This window comes from Branchiostoma lanceolatum, chromosome 14, assembly GCF_035083965.1.
Source record: "Branchiostoma lanceolatum isolate klBraLanc5 chromosome 14, klBraLanc5.hap2, whole genome shotgun sequence".
NCBI classification, from domain to species: Eukaryota; Metazoa; Chordata; class Leptocardii; order Amphioxiformes; family Branchiostomatidae; genus Branchiostoma; species Branchiostoma lanceolatum.
Window position 1 is genome coordinate 1,558,025 of NC_089735.1, and position 16,272 is coordinate 1,574,296.

The 16,272-nt window shown below is 46.9% G+C and overlaps 1 long non-coding RNA gene across 1 annotated transcript; it reads right to left on the reverse strand.

Moving 5' to 3' along the window:
* Positions 1-84: 84 nt before the first annotated feature.
* On the reverse strand, positions 85-14,706 carry LOC136449084 (uncharacterized). The gene is made up of 3 exons (XR_010757975.1): positions 13,554-14,706; positions 10,596-10,638; positions 85-132 (listed from the first exon to the last, which is right to left on the reverse strand). It is a non-coding gene; the product is annotated as an uncharacterized lncRNA (long non-coding RNA).
* Between the last annotated feature and the right edge of the window lie 1,566 nt (positions 14,707-16,272).

The window sequence follows — 16,272 nt, forward strand, 5'->3', positions numbered from 1 at the left end:
AGAGTCAGACCGGCATGGTGCACCATCCTCCTTCCCCTGTATGTCTACACCGTCCCCACCTACACCCCCTGTGAGCCACACTACCCCCGCCCCCTCGCAGCCGGACCTCGCCCGTCCGCGCTCTCAGTCGGCCTAAGGGAAACAGAACAGAGTCAGACCGGCACGGTGCACCATCCTCCTTCCCCTGTATGTCTACACCGTCCCCAACCCCCAACCCCCACCTACACCCCCCCAGGTGTCACACTACCCCCGCCCCCTCGCAGGCGGACCTCGCCCGTCCGCGCTCTCAAACTGCCCGAGGGAAACAGAGAACAGAGTCAGACCCTGACGACATGGTACACCTCAGTCCCCTGTATGTCTACACCGCTCCCTTCCCCTTAAGTTAAGCGTTTTCTACACCGTCCCCAACCCCCTCCCCCATCTACTCCCCCTGTGTGCCAAACTACCCCCACCACCTCGCAGGCGGACCTCGCACGTCCGCACTCTTCACGTTAAATTGGTTCGAGATCACTCTCTTTCACTATGACGGTCACATGTCACTCATCGCGTGCACGAGGATCCAAGTGTCCCCGTTTGTATACTGCGCCAGCCTCCCGGGCTTGGCGGGTCCAGAATATGGTAGTAGGGACCACGAAGGCCGCCGACGAAAACGATGTCATCACAACATTTCCCTTACGCTACATGTCACTCATCTAGCATACCTAACCCATGTGTACGTATAGGTAATTGATGTACCAGATTCACCCGTCGTCTTGAGATGGACAGATACAGAACTCGACACGACTTCAAAAGTGACCACAGAAGTGGCGGGTGAAAATGATATTCTGGAGCAGCTTTTCACAGCATCTCCCTTCAACCTCCTGTCACTCAACATGTTTAGCTGCATCCCCGTGTCCCGGTATGTATGCTGTACCAGAACTCTCAGTCGACAGAAATAGAACTCGATCATCATCATCATGTCGGGCGGTTTTCCCGGACTAAGTCAACCCTCTTCCTCCAGTCGCTACGGTCCGCCATTAACTGCTCCAGATCTTCGGCCCTCACCACTACGTCCCCAGGAAGTTGGTCAATGTAGGTCCGTCGGGGTCGACCGACACTGGATGGAGTGTCCATGAGTTGGTGTCCAGAGTAGGAGTTCACTTACAAGCTCATCTTTGTTTCTATACTATGCCCTGCAAACCGTACCCTTCTCTCTCGTATGGTTGAGTTGGTAAAATTCCATTTAACTCGATACGACTTAAAAAGGACAAACATTTCCCTTCGGTCACCTTTCCACTGGACTGAGATATGACTGAGCAACCGTACAGCGACCAAAACTGGATTTGTGTGACCCTTGGTTTCATTATTGGAAGATGATGCATCATACTGAGTTCCCATTCCAGACTAGACATTGTTCACATGACCCTTACTTCTTGACTCCACATAAGTTATCAGGCATATCTGTGTGCAATCTGGATCCGATGATTCTTATCTCCAAGCAGATGTTGGGGGAATATCATTACATTCTCGGTCTTGTTCCAATTGACATACAACAAGAGACGAAACTATTAGCTATATCCTGCTATAGTCACAGCGTCATCCTGTCTTTCCTACGGACAGGCGTCTGTCTTTGTACCGTCTTCCCATCCGAGACCGAAGACAAAACGAACGTCTTGGTTCTGCCTTGAAGTGTCTTTGTACCGTCTTCCCATCGGAGACAAGACAAAACGAACGTCTTGTTTCTGCCTTGAAGTGTCTTTGTACCGTCTTCTCATCCGAGACAAGACAAAACGAACGTCTTGGTTCTGCCTTGAAGTGTCTTTGTACCGTCTTCTCATCCGAGACAAGACAAAACGAACGTCTTGGATCTGCCTTGAAGTAATTATAGCCTTGTAGACGCTCCTGTTCAAGATGACCTCTGGCATGTTCTTGTGACTTGAAGTGTTTTGGCGCGACGTACAAGTCTTGTGATCTTGTCTTTAAGTGTGCCCATGTGTCTTGTCTACCTTTTCTCAGCCAACAAAGGAAACATCCGCGCTCTTATCACGTCTGACGTAGGTCGACCACTTGTCAACAATAAAGAGTCATCTTCCACATTTTCGTGGCAGGGGTTAACCCGTTTTGAAACAAACAAGGCTATAACATAAGTGAGTGTGTTATTTACCTTCGTGTTTAATTGTATTTGTTTTGTTTGGTGCCTTCTATTGTAATACAGTCAAACCTGCCCAGGAAGACCACCCAGGGGACCGATAAAATCGGGTCTATGTGGACAGGTAGACCGGATTACTAACGCTTGCGTCAATAGCTTTTGACGCAATGCAGGCAACACGTTGGTGCACCGTTTTCGCAGACTGTTGGCTGCTGTGTCACTGGAGATCAAGCCGAGTTTTGAGTCTTAAAGTTCATTTATGACTGCTCTGTCGTCTTTGCAGACCAGTGAAAAACAGTCTGGAATCCCGGCAGCTTGTTTCGACATTGTGACCACATGTGTTAGCCTCCACCAGGCTCCACAGGAGGCTAGGAAAATAGCCTAGAAATTGGCCAAATATAAATCTAATACACCAAAGGAGTTAGCTAGCCAGGCTAGGTCGTAAACTGTACTCCTAGCCAGGGAGTACAGTTTGCGACCTAGGTCACCTAGGTCACTTCTCTTGTGTAATATCTGTCTATTTGTCCAATTTCTATATTTTTTTCAGCGACCTGTGGAGCCTGGTAGAGGCTACACATGTGTATGTAGGGTCAAGTTTTTCTGAACACCGCACCTCGCCTCCCTGCCAGCGGGTATCCCCATCACCCATGCCCGAGTCAGGCGGGGTGACGGCTGGTATGCCCGGGCCGACCCCACCAGTGGCCACCCCTATCGTTTTCCCGGCCTCATGGTCTTCCGAACCACCCTAGTGATCCCGTTTCGGGATCAGAGGGTCGCAGATTCGAATCCCAAACTCTAACACGACCAACAAGATTTGCTTTCCCTTCCCCCTAGTGGTCCACGACCTTCATACGCTCGCTGTTTTGAATCTCCAACCCCCGGGTCACACCACCGGCCATATCATGGCTTTCATAACCACCCGAGTAGTAGTAATCAATAATTACGTTTGACCGCCTTGCTCGTTTCAAACATGACCTGCAACCCCGTTTGGGGACGGATGGAACCGGGTTCTAATCCCAAACCCTACCACCACCTGGTCTAACACGCGGCTACCCCGATCGCCTTCCCTGCCCACGGCCTGTGTCCCTATATCATATCATTTTTTCATTTCATGAGATTTGTGGAAAGATTGACCTAACAGGTGACAATCGTCTTTTCAAGATGTCGACCCGGAGACCAGGCCAGTCACTCCGGGATGGACCCTTACTCTTTTCGATACGTGTGGTGGGCTCTTTAACGTAGCTCTCCTCAAACATGGTGCCTCAGCTTTACGTCCCTTCCGAGGGGATGTCCCTAACCGAATCTTGGTACTCATTCTCGCCTGAGTGAAGTGAAGAAATAGATGTCCCGGCCCATAACCCGACTACAGACCACCCCCAATCGTTTCCCATTGCCCGTGGCAATCACAGCCTCCTTCTTATATTTCCCTTCTGGAGCAACATGTCCGGAGTTTGCATCCGTTCTCCTTATCATTTTCCATGCCTCACGGCCTTCATTTCGTAACTTAAGTAACTTAGCGTCTAGACCACACCGCCCAGAGGTCGCGGGTTCGAGTCCCAGCCAAGCCGTCGGTGTTGTGAACCTCCCAGCGGTCACCGACAACAACTTAAATTTCACGCTCCATTTCTGCCGGCAGCGCAGAGGACACAGGGCTCGAAATTCAATTTTGAGAACTCACCTAACCCACGAATTTAGGTGCACAACATGAAATAAGGTAGAATATCAACAGAACGCGATAACAGACCCTACTGCCTTTCCTAAGAACTTTAATCTGTAATTCCATGGCTTACTTCAGAATTTGAAACAAGTTATACATCAAAGTACAACAAGGTTATATTGCTTTTTCTTATATCTAAATTCAAGGATTATTATGTTTACCAGAGTCCAATAGTTCCTTTACCCCGTAGCGTACAAAGATATCAAGGTGCACTGGTGCACCCACAGTCAAAAATTAGATGCACAGCTCCAATCTTTGACGCACAAAAGTACAAAGTTTAACGTACCAAGTATTCCGAGAACCATAGTAGAGTGGAACTCGTTGTCATCAAGTACTGTAGGAGCTTCCTCACTAAATACGGTTGCAGGCAGACATGCAAAGACTAGGTGTGACTAGCCGTTGATGTTCAGTGTAATATAACCAGCTAACTGCTGTCGCGCCGCGTGCCTGCGAAGCTGGTGTGTTACACCAAAGGTCGGTTATACAGATACAGATATTTCGAGCCCCGGGATACGTGTCTGGGCCCTGCTATAAGCCAGGTATGACGGCTGGAATTTGTAAGTGATTAGCCGGTGCGATTGGAGGTGACCGGTGCTGGGACGATTACGCGTCAGGGCGTGACGCCGGGGCAAGGTCAGGGCGGCGCAGACGGCTGAGGGGCAGGGGCAAGTGGTCTTCAGTGCCGGGCCGCCTGTCTGATTCGATTCTGCTTCTCGACACGATTTGAAACCAACTGGATGCGCTCCTAACTGTAGAGCAGAGTAGAGTAGAGTAGAGTAGAGTAGAGCGGAGCAGCGCAGCGCAGCGTAGCGCAGCGTAGCGTAGAGTAGCGTAGAGTAGCGTAGAGTAGGGTAGAGTAGGGTAGAGTAGGGTAGAGTAGGGTAGAGTAGGGTAGAGTAGAGTAGAGTAGAGTAGAGTAGAGTAGAGTAGAGTAGAGTAGAGTAGAGTAGAGTAGAGTAGAGTAGAGTAGAGTAGAGTAGAGTAGAGTAGAGTAGATCCATACAGCCAGGTAGGAGGATCGCTTCCAGTTGAGGCCGCTCTTCCATTAACTGGACTGTCATTCCAGGCTTGTGTGGGCATTCAAAAGGCCGTGTAGTTGTATACTATTACTATCTAACTAAATGCCCGCCAGGATGCCAGACCTCCGATCTCTAATAATAATTATATCTCGGGGTCTAAATCAGGGGGGGGGGGCTGTTGTAGAATTTCCTTGGGGGCATGTTGGCCCTAGAGCCGTACGCGTGGAGTTCGCCTACCCACACACCAAATATCATGACAATCCATACATGACTTCTTGGGTGTTGTTGTTGTTGTTGTTCAGCCACAAGCAAACAACCACCTCAAGGCGAAGGTGCAAAGCTCCGGTACTAAATAAAAACCCATGGATGTTGATGAAAATAAACATGATATGAGTGAAGTACACTGACAACTGAAGACCGAAGAGTGGGTTGAAATTACGAATTTGTAAGGTGAAACTTTCTTCTTGATCCCAAGTTGTGCTGTTGGGTAAATGTTTTAAGTTTAAACTTAGCTTGGCATACAGGATCATATTACTAGACATTCTGCCTCCAGCTCTAGGAATGTTTTGACTCGGGAAGAGGCAACCCTGACACTGTAAGGATTCTGCAGCAGCTTTTCTCTATTTGCAAACAACGTGTAGAGTAGAGTAGAGTAGAGTAGAGTAGAGCAGAGTAGAGCAGAGCAGAGCAGAGCAGAGCAGAGCAGAGCAGAGCAGAGCAGAGCAGAGCAGAGCAGAGGAGAGGAGAGGAGAGCAGAGCAGAGCAGAGCAGAGTAGAGTAGAGTAGAGTCTTCAGTCAGGTAGGATGCTTTACATCCAGTGTACGTCTCGGTGTACACTTTTGATGCCAATGTTCCTGTTTTTATACAGTTTAACCAGGAAGGTTTAAAAGATTAATTTCCATCGGCCCAAGGACTTGTCACTCTGATGTATGATCTCCGTACAGGCGGGTCAGAGGTCAGACCTGCTCCTCAATACCGCCTTTCGGCTCTTTTACAACAATCGTCTTTAATGCGCGGCGGCCTTTCTTTCGGCAAAGCAAGCAGGACTCTATTCAACCTCCCTGGAAACAGCGAGCCCGTGGTTGAACCCGTGAGTTCCACAAGAGTGTTTATCACTCATTGTATTTACCACTGGAATGACGACTTTGCAAAACTTGTAATCTAGATAGAATAAAGATCGAATGCCGTTCTGTGGTAGAATTTAGACTACATAGCAAAGAGAGAAATGAATACAGAATCTATACAGAGTTGTACAGACTATATTTCCTTATTATGCCCAGTTTTAAGTGGACATAATAAGGAAAAATACTTAAAAGTACTTAAAATACTTAAAAGTACTCTAGACAATTTCAATTTAAAAAGAAGCGACAACCCTTCCATCACAAGATATATTTGTTCCTATATTTCTGACACATTTCTGACATTTTTAAAAAGTTGAATTTATCTAATGTTAGCTAGTGTACATCGTACTTATTACCTGTGCGCATGTTTTGTTGTGACCTGTACTTAGACCAATTAGAAAAAAATGTGCAATGAATGTCTTCATGCATTCATTCATTAGAATCTACTAGTCTCTACCCGACTAACTACGCCGGCTATAGGGAGAATATTTGTCAGGGTCTCACTTGCAGGCTCCGTTAGGATTGCATATTGGACCCTCTCTCCGTAGCCGACTCCCTTCATACAATTCACTCTATTTGGCCAATTTCTACTATTTTCCCAGCGATCCGCGGAGCCTGGTAGAGGCTAAGAATCGACCACCTTAACTGGAGGTGAGAAAACAGGTGCGGAACACCTTTACTTGTTGTCACCCCTAACAGGTAGCAAACAACGGCCGCCTTGTTATCACTTTCAGACAATTAGACAAGCTAATAATCTAATAAGACTATTCCATCCAGAGGGACGGGAAATTATCCCCGAGGGAGTGCTACAAGAAATAAATGCTGTGGCAAAACAGTTCAAAGAACTAGAAGGAAGGGGAAATTTGTAGAGGTTATATGACTGACAGAAGCGACCATCAACGAGGGTCTGCAATAATCTTTACCGCAGAATTGAAAAAAAAAGACCAACAAAATACGGGAGGGAAGGTAAAGGTAGTCCATAGGGGCAGTGGGTTGTTATCCACTGTATGTAGGGCACGGTATTGGAAAGTAGAGCCCAACCCTCTCCTTCCACCGCCTTTTTCCTCACCAACCGAAGTCAGGTACTAATTTTTACACCTGGATGGAGTGAGGACCGTCTTGTAAAGTGCCTTTCCCAAGGACACAAGATCGGTGACCTGACAAGATTCGAACCCAGGACCTCTGGGTTCTGGGCCAAACACCCGGCCGTTTATACGACAGGACCCAAAAAATGAACTTTGTACGGTACGCTAACGACTACCCCAAGGATTGCCTCAATTTGCTGCCATATACTAGTGTGAGCCATATCACAGGGATCGGCAAATGTTGGCAGCAAATTTAGATAAAATAAATTTGTACGCACCAGACAAACGCCGCTGAACAAAAAGACAAACTGAACGCAGAAGGAGATTTACTTCAAACACTTTTAATCCGGCTTAGACTTCCTTTAGCTTTAACTACACAATGTAGGGAGAAAAGAAGCAGAAAAACAGGAGCTTTACATTTTCAACAGCGAAGATTTCACCGCAACTGGTGGCGCCAAGCCAAGTCGTGTCAAAGATCATAATCATTTCTCCAAGCAGACGTCAAGATGTAATGTTCTCTGGCTGTCTTCAAACTTGATCATACAGGGTCATTCAGGGTCATACAGGGTCAGGGATTGTCAAAGATTGTGATCCGACGGAATCATCGACTCTGCTGGTAGAGATCGTGATCGGAGAGTCAATATTGATCATGATGCTAGGAAAGGGTGGTCTCTCATTTGCAAATCCTTTGCAAGTCAGTCCATTAATCTCTAAAGTGACATGATGAAGTGCAGTTGAAAAGTTATGACTGTCTTTTAAGAGAACATCTTTAAACTTACAGAATGCAGTATCCATGCATTGCAATGACAGTGAGTCAGTGACCCAGAAACGTAGGGACATATTCCAATCCGCTGAGAACGCCCGCAATGCCTGACATGTCAGCAGCAGTTCTTCACAGGAAGTCTGTGATGAGGCGAACTGATATCTGACATACCTGTCATAGTTCGTGAATCACTTCGTTTTAATCGGCTGCACCCAACAGGAAAATGGACATTCTCTACTTTGTTTTCTTGTGTTTGTTTTGGAATGGGAAAACAAGGAATTTCAAACAAATATAATATACGTCGTGCGTGGTATTGCACGAATTCACTCTCCAAGTGTATCTTATCCTTTGCTGCTGTTTTGAGCATGTAGAAAAAACGCTGATCATGTACTTAAGCTTAATCTAGTATTACAAATATTTCATGTAAAACTATTTCTTTTGTTTTCATGTAGTTATTACACTAGTCCTCGCTGAACTTAGGCCGTTGTGGCACAAAGTTACATTAAATTTCTTCATTGTACACTAATCTATTCGAAGAAGTGATAACTAAAAAAACAGCAGCTAACTTAATTCGCGGGTTTATGAGATGCTTCTCTTGATACAGAGTTGTGTTTTCTTGGTACGTCTCCGACAGAACGCGGTTTCCTTCTTTTCTGTGTAAAACACGAACCTTCTAACCACAGGGCCGAGTTCTTAAACACAAGTACACTTGACCTGAACCGCCTCCAAGAAAAACTTCCTCTCGCCCGTATCATTTCTTCTACCCAAACTTCCCCCTGAGTCATAGCGATCGCGAGTTGATAGTTATATCCTTTGGTTCCCTAAACTATCGTATAGTGGCGTTGCCAAAAAGTACATTCCACCCAAACTTCCCCTTAGTTAGTCATCGCCATGGCGCGCAGTTTGATTCCTAGCTTTAGAACTATCGTAGAGTGAAACTCGTTGCCACAAAATACAGAGCAGGGGTGTCCTCACTAACGTTATTATATAGATTGAAACGGACTTGCAGCTTGTCGTTCAGTAACTTCAGTGTGATATAAGTTGATTTTTTTTTCATAACTAGCTGCTGTCGCGCCGCGTGGCTGTGAAGCTGGTGTATTTCGTAATATAGATTATAGATAGAGAAAGACAAGTGGCGGCAATCGTTCGGCCCTCTATTGCCTCATGGCAAATTATCAACTCGAACTTTACTTAGAAAATATCTACTATTTTTCAGCCACCATAGAAGTCTACCGTGACTACCCACTACCTTGAGAATGAGAATTAGGGTTGAGACGCGTGGAGAAAACATTAAACAGGAAACTTCGTTAAGAATCAGAACGGATGTTGTTGGACCCCCCGTGAAGTACAAGTTCATGTTGACCCGATGTTCGGCCCACTTTGAGTGACGACAGTTTCGCCAGCAGGCGACACGCTGTGAACCCCTGGTTTGATAAATAAGCTGAAAATAACTGAAAACTGTTGGAGCGGCGAGGGGCCTTGACCCACTGAAACACGAGTAAACAGTGCCTCTATTCTATGAGGATGTCTTAATGAGCCAGTAGCATTTGTTGATATTGTCATCTTGTAAGGCACCTGTTACTTCTTAGAGTTTTGTGTCCGTCTTAAACTAGAAAAGAGGAAGGACTATAGTTGGGCCGTGGGAAAATGGTGGCTTTGGCAGTCATCGTCCACAGACAGACAAACAAACACATCGAACAACCGCGGTCAGCCGAGAGGAGTGGCGCATTCTAGCATGAACCTTTTGAGTGCTATGTACAAACACAAAATTGTTAGCGCAGTCAGAATATAAATCTAATGCTTCTAACAATTTTTCACTATCAAATTAAGTTTGATATCCACGTTTTCTTGAAGTCTGTAAATGAGTTATTGGTAGAATATTTAGGGATTGTTCATGTGTTGGAGTTTAGCGTTTGTCAAGAGGAGACTGGATCATCACAAGGTCATGGGTGATAACGCGAGAGGTCAGGTGTGAACGAGAGGTCATGACCTTTCGTGACGCGACCTTCTCCGCTTTCCATAATATTTTGATGGCGGGAGTTCAAAACAAACACCGGTCTGCGTACATGACGTAAGCGTCATCTTCGTCAGTTCTGGGTTATCCAGAATTTGGGAGAAGGTCTGACGTAATCGTGACGTAATCAAGGTTGATGAGGTCACGTTCGATATGGGATTCCCTGGTTACGCCATGTTACCCTTACAGACTTAAGGGAGGGGGTGGTGTCGCTGTACGTTCATTGATTTGTAAAGCAGGTGGGGTCACTTGAAGTTGCATAAGCACTCTAAAAATTCTAAATAATACATCTTCTTGCCAAGTTGCTTCACATAGAAATTTTGAGCTCATGTTAGTTGCATTGAGTAACTTGACATATACACACCCTACGTCATGCGCATATCATATAAAGTATTAAAACTGTTGTGTGGCGCCAGTACAAATCCAACGTCTATAACAGGGTCATTTGATAATCATCTGGGACTACGCATCTTCTATAGACCATAGCACAGCCTTTGATATCTAGGCTCTCATGTCTGTTTGGGGCGGATGTTTGGGTTCCAAAAATAGCTAGAACTCTAGAGATTAACAGGAAAGATCTCCACTGAAAAGTAACAAGAATTTTCGACATTGTCATGAAATGCTTTTGTGGCAATCATTCTAATGATACAAACTAATTCAATGCAACACATCAATGCAATCTGTCCACTAACACGTAACGTTACAGCAACGTACGTCAGATTCAGAACTTAGAAAGATTTCTCTTACCTGCTGCGACCATCCGGCTCCTAAAATGTCGTATTCTCTCGTTCTGTGGAGAGAAAGAGAAGGAATTAAATACTTTTATCACACATTCCTACCCCAATGGGTTTGTTACTTCAGTACAGCAAATTCCGATTATTTTGCACACATCAATGTCAGTATATGTCCACACACATAAGTTACTAGACTATTATATGGCAGACTACACTAAGCAGTCATACAGGATTGGCGTCTTATCCCTAGTACATGTACTACAGACGAAATTACATGTACAGAGATATGTACAGAGAAGTCTTTTATATATTGTTGGTAAAAACGCATACAAATATGAACTTTCGAGTTGCATTGAGGTAACGTTATACAAATGGAATTTAAAAATAAAACTATTTCGCTTCTACCAATGTAGAAGTCAGACATCTTGGTTGGGCTATAATACTAGTACCTTAGTTGCATAAGCGAATTTCACTGTTGACTGGGTTCCAAAGAACACAACCGAGGTCATGGGAAGGTGACGTCACGGGACAGGTATACGTAACGTCAGGTGAGTGTGCCGATATAGCAGCCGCAGCCCAAAATAAACGGGTGTATGACAATTTGGAAGGAGGAATATCGACTGAGCTTGCCTGGGAGATTAATTGGTTGATTTCTACAACTAGCCCGTGAGGTCTGGTACAGACTAGTATGTGACAAAGACCTAACACCTAGCCTCTACCAGGCTCCAGACTGACTGGAAGGAGTAGAAATTGGCCAAATAGACGGTATAGGATTCCAGTACAGTGGCAAACTGTACTCCTATAGCGGACTAGCTCCTCAGGTATGATATCTGTCTATTTGGCCAATTTCTACTCTTTCCCGCCCCCACTGGAGCCTGATGTAGGCTGCTTTACACACGCACGGGTTGCCCGGAGCGAGGTCGCTCTCTCGTCTGTCGGGTCAGGGGTCATGAGACGACACCTGAGGGTTGTTAGCAGCTGGTTCGGGCTGCGCCTTTCCCAGCCGATCTCATGACTCAGAACCAATCCATTCCCCCCACAGACACACCTCTGTAGCCGCAACCGAACTCCTCCGGGGGCTTAGAAAAGCGTACAAATTGGCCAAATGGTGACAGAAAACTTTATAGGAGAGTTAGCCGGCCATATAAGGACAATTCTGCACCTGCGGCAACATCCTACGGCACACCATTCATCCTGTTTGGCCGATTTCTACCATTCTTCGTCCCCCAAAGGCCAAAGTGGCTGTTGGAGGTTAAATACACCCCAGCCCTGCACGGACCATTACTGATTTTACCCCGACATCGGAACAAATCAGGTTTTAATTGGCTACAAACATGTCCTCAAAACAACTAACCTTTGACCCTTTGTTGTCATAGAATTCTGAGACTCGACAAGGGGATTCTGTTCGAATGGTTCTATTCGATTGTTCTATTCGAGTGGCGCATTCTTGGTCGCAACCCTTTGTTGTCATAGAATACTGAGGTTCTATTCGAATAGTTCTATTCTATTGTTCTATTCGAGTAACACATTCTTGGTCACAACCTGAGACTTTTCCAGCCAGAATCCAGGCACTGGAAAAAATGCAAAAATTCGTAAGCCTGTTCTTGCTACTCTGAGCAATTTTTTCTCCCTATTCTGAAATTTTCTGCTGTTTCTTTTTAACAAACGGGGGGTCCGATGGGGACTAGTGGAATACGAGGAGGGTTGAAGTTACAGAACCCATATTGTGTTCTGACAAGGGAGACATTTCTTCATGGCATGTCTAATCAAGTGGAGTGGAATTCGTGCCACACAAATGGCTGTCTAGTACAGCTGAAATCGGCTGGAAGAAAACATACCGAACTGTTCACCCGCCCTCCACTTCACCTTGCTATTCATCGATAAACTTAAATGACGGTCGAAGCCGTATAGGGTAGAGAACAAACTATTTCTAATCTCCAAGTAGATGTAAGGGTAGAAGATGGTGTGACGTTTTCTGACTCCTGGGCTTCTCTGGCCAATCAGTAGCCTCTACCAGGCTCTAGAGGCGGCTGGAGAGAGTAGAAATTGGCCAAATAGACAGATAACGTGCCAGAGGAGTTAGTTCACCATAGAAGAACAGTTTGCCGCTCTGATTCGACTGCACTCCTATTGACTAAGTCACAATAGTGGACTAACTCCTCTGGCATGTTATCTGACTATTTGGCAAATTTCTACTCTTTCCAGTCGCCTCTGGAGCCTGGTAGAGGTTACCCCACCGGAGAAGCCCTGCACCGTCAGATCAGAAGACGTTACGATCTTCCGTTACTCCAACATCTGCTTGGGGATTGACTTTCTTCTAAACGACTCTCACCGGTCGCCACAACATCATTTTTGCCTCTCCCACCAGACCTGATATTGAGCGAAGGTCTGCCCCAAAACCACAGCTGTGCCAGGGTTGGGATAACATGTTTCCATGTTTAGCGACCCAAGGACGACGTTTCTGATCCCGTGCCAAGAAGCCATCGCCACAGATGTATAGATGCCCTACTTACTTCAAGAATGAAGAACACTCCGTTGCCATGACGACGGCTGAGGGCCGATCAGAACGTACGTCATGATTTGTCGTCCGTCAGCGCCCCGAGGTCCGGGTCGGAGGTTGTTTTCGTTCTGATCATTTCACGTCAATTTTCCTCCCCACAACAAACAGATTTCCCCCCACAACAACAATGACGATCGCAACGGCGCGAGTGCATTTCGTCAGATAATTTGAGTCGACTCCGGATTGTGTTGTGCCTGCCACGAACACAAGGTTTTTACCGGGCCTAAGTGAGTTTAGCGAGCTGAATACGCGGGGTGAATAGGAGAAGGGATCCCGCCGTGCGACCCTCACGGCCCGAGACACAAAACTTTCCCAGGCGGAACGCTCATAACTAACGCGTCGTGTGTGTCGAGTCGACCCTCGAAAGGTCCAGACCTCCCTCCCTCCCTCCCCGACTCTTGCTCAACTCACCTGCGGTACTGTCCTCCCCTCCGCCCGCCGGCCAACCTCGGAACTCACGACTAGCAGCAGAAATAAAACGTGTGCGACAGAAACCATGATGTGTGTTGCTCGTGCGTACGCTCTCCCGTGTGTTGTGTGTATGATTCAGACTGTAGTAGGCTGGCCGGTTCCCGACCTCGCTCCCACCTACCCCCGGTGAGAAACCAATGACGAACCCGCTCGACTAGTGGGCCGACATGCCCGCGGCGATACGAATGCCTGCGCTCAGGTGAGGGTACAGACGACACACCGGAAACCCGTGAACTCAGCACACCTCTTGTCGCCGTCACACCGTCACGACGTGTTGCAGGAAGTGAGGATGAACGCTGTTACTGGAAGACCCTTGAACAGTGCACCGGCGCGTGTACAGAACCCCGCGCGTGTTTCTTCAGTAAAGGCACAGAGAACAGTGCCGGAGCCTTATATACACCGGGGCACTCCCAGACACGTCAGAACGCAACCGGAAACCGCATTAAAAACGCCCCGAATCATTTTTGAAATATTTTCCTAAACGTTCCTTTCCAAACAACTTTCCATTGTCGTCGCGTTCCGAGAACCTACGGTCGATGTTAAGCCTTGTTTTTGGACGAAAGCCCACGAAACTTGGCCGCACAAACCCGTCGTATCCTTGTTCTTCGTCCACAGTGGTCTTCCCTGGTCTGTGCCCACTCTTTGGCGTGCGCTACGGTCTGAGAAACACCGGTACGGATCTCTTACGGGTTTGTTCGACACGAAGGCGGGCAGGTCCGGCGATGTACCGTCAAGTCACCGTCTCGCTCCTTATGGAGTTAAATATCCCATCCACCTTGCTCTTGTTAACCTGTATCCGGCCTTTCAATCATGCACTGCAGTGTGAGGCACGGAGAGAGAGCGGGTCACAACGCACGGGGCGCCTTCTCACTCCTTCCCGGGGCTAGGTCCGTCTCACCCCGCCGGGACACGCTGGTGCGGCCGGTGATTTTTCTCCTAGTAGTACGTCTTCGGCTTGTACGTGTTCTTGAAAATACGCTTAAATCCGTGTAGATGCACGAGATTGACGCGACCTTTTTTCAATGATTTCTTAAGAAGCTGAACTCCCAACCCCGCGTCTTCAGCGCTCTTGACGAGCTGTGAGAAATACAGGTCAGGTTGTCCCCAGCACACCTTGTCTGCATTATGGCGGGCGGGGAGAAGTCAATAAACTGGATCTACCTCACAGTATATTCGCGTGAATTTGTAATTCTGTCTGTGCTCTGTTTCTGCTTTAATTCACGGGAGCAAAATTTCACGGTCTAAGGAAAATGGACATTTTCACTGAACTTTAACTTCACGGTGGCGGCAAGTGATTTACCGAACAGATGTGCGAATGAATCATAGATAATTACAATAGGTTTTTGACGGTGATGATAAGTTCACGGTACAGAGGTAACCGTGAAAACAGTGATCATAAAGTTACAGTGAAAGAAACAAGAATTACAGTATGTCTTTCAAGAATCTTCACTGCGTACATGGCTCGGTTTATGAAAACGATACAGTCAGGAAATCAGTCAGCATTGAGAACGAAATATGTCCAACTAATCGCCCCTATCTATCTGTGTTATCAGTTCTTTTCCTGATGCTGTGCCCATCATTCTCTATATCCGTAAAAAGCGCAAGGAAAAATATCAGTGACCGAAGCATGTTATACATGTAAAACGGAAAAGGATGTGGTTTTAGCTGGAATGAAATCAGATTCTGTTCTTTCTCTGTGCCATGATCCCAGTTATCTTTCAGGACGTCCGCGGTAAGTCAGGCCTAGAATATATTATGAGCTCATGAGTTGATCACACCAACTTCAGGCACCCATCACTGTTGAGTCAGATGATAAAGGGGGCTGTGCACGGGTCGCAGACACTCCTACATGTAGTAGCTGGGCGACTCTGCTATGCCCTATTTTGCTGGAGGGCGATCACCAAGCAGATGTTTGCTGGTTGCTTCGTTTTTCTGACGCACCACGGCATCGAATACGATCTTCCCTGAACGGTCCCTTGGTCTTGCTATGGCTCGCACAGTGATGCAACACTTACAAGAATATGTGCTCCTCTGTATAAGTTCTCCCTTCCTCTTTTCTCCTCTCTCTCCCTCGGTCTTTCTATCTCTCCGTTTGTCTCTTTCCCATTTACTCACTCGCCCTCTCTCTCTCTCTCTCTCTCTCTCTCTCGCTCTCTCCCTCTCCCCCTCCATTCGATTCGCTCCCTTCCCTGCCCTCTGTCTGTCTCTACGTTTCTATCCCTCCCCTCCCTCTTCCCTCTCTCTCTCTCTCTCTCTCTCTCTCTCTCTCCGTCCCCCCGTCTCTGTTTCTCTCTCTCTTCCCTCTCTCCCTCCGTCTCTTTCACCCCCCCCCCCCCCTTGGTCTCTCTGTCCTATACCCTGCAACTGGGACGTGTTCCTTGCTAGTCTTCTATCATATGATCATATTGATGGTCAGGAATGGAGTTATGTAAGTTGTCTCCTGTACGCCAGCACCCCTTTCCAAGGCTGAATTCCCGCCAAGTTGACGGCCTTCCCGTCGGAATTCCGACACTGCGGCCCGCCTGGAGGAACCCTCCGCTTGATCCGGCCGGGATGTTGTGTTGTGTGTTGTCAGTCGTCGGGTCTTGTTTCCAAGCAGATGTTAGGGTGGACTTGACGATCGAAACGTTGTTATTACTAGCCTTTTTGAGGCTGTAAT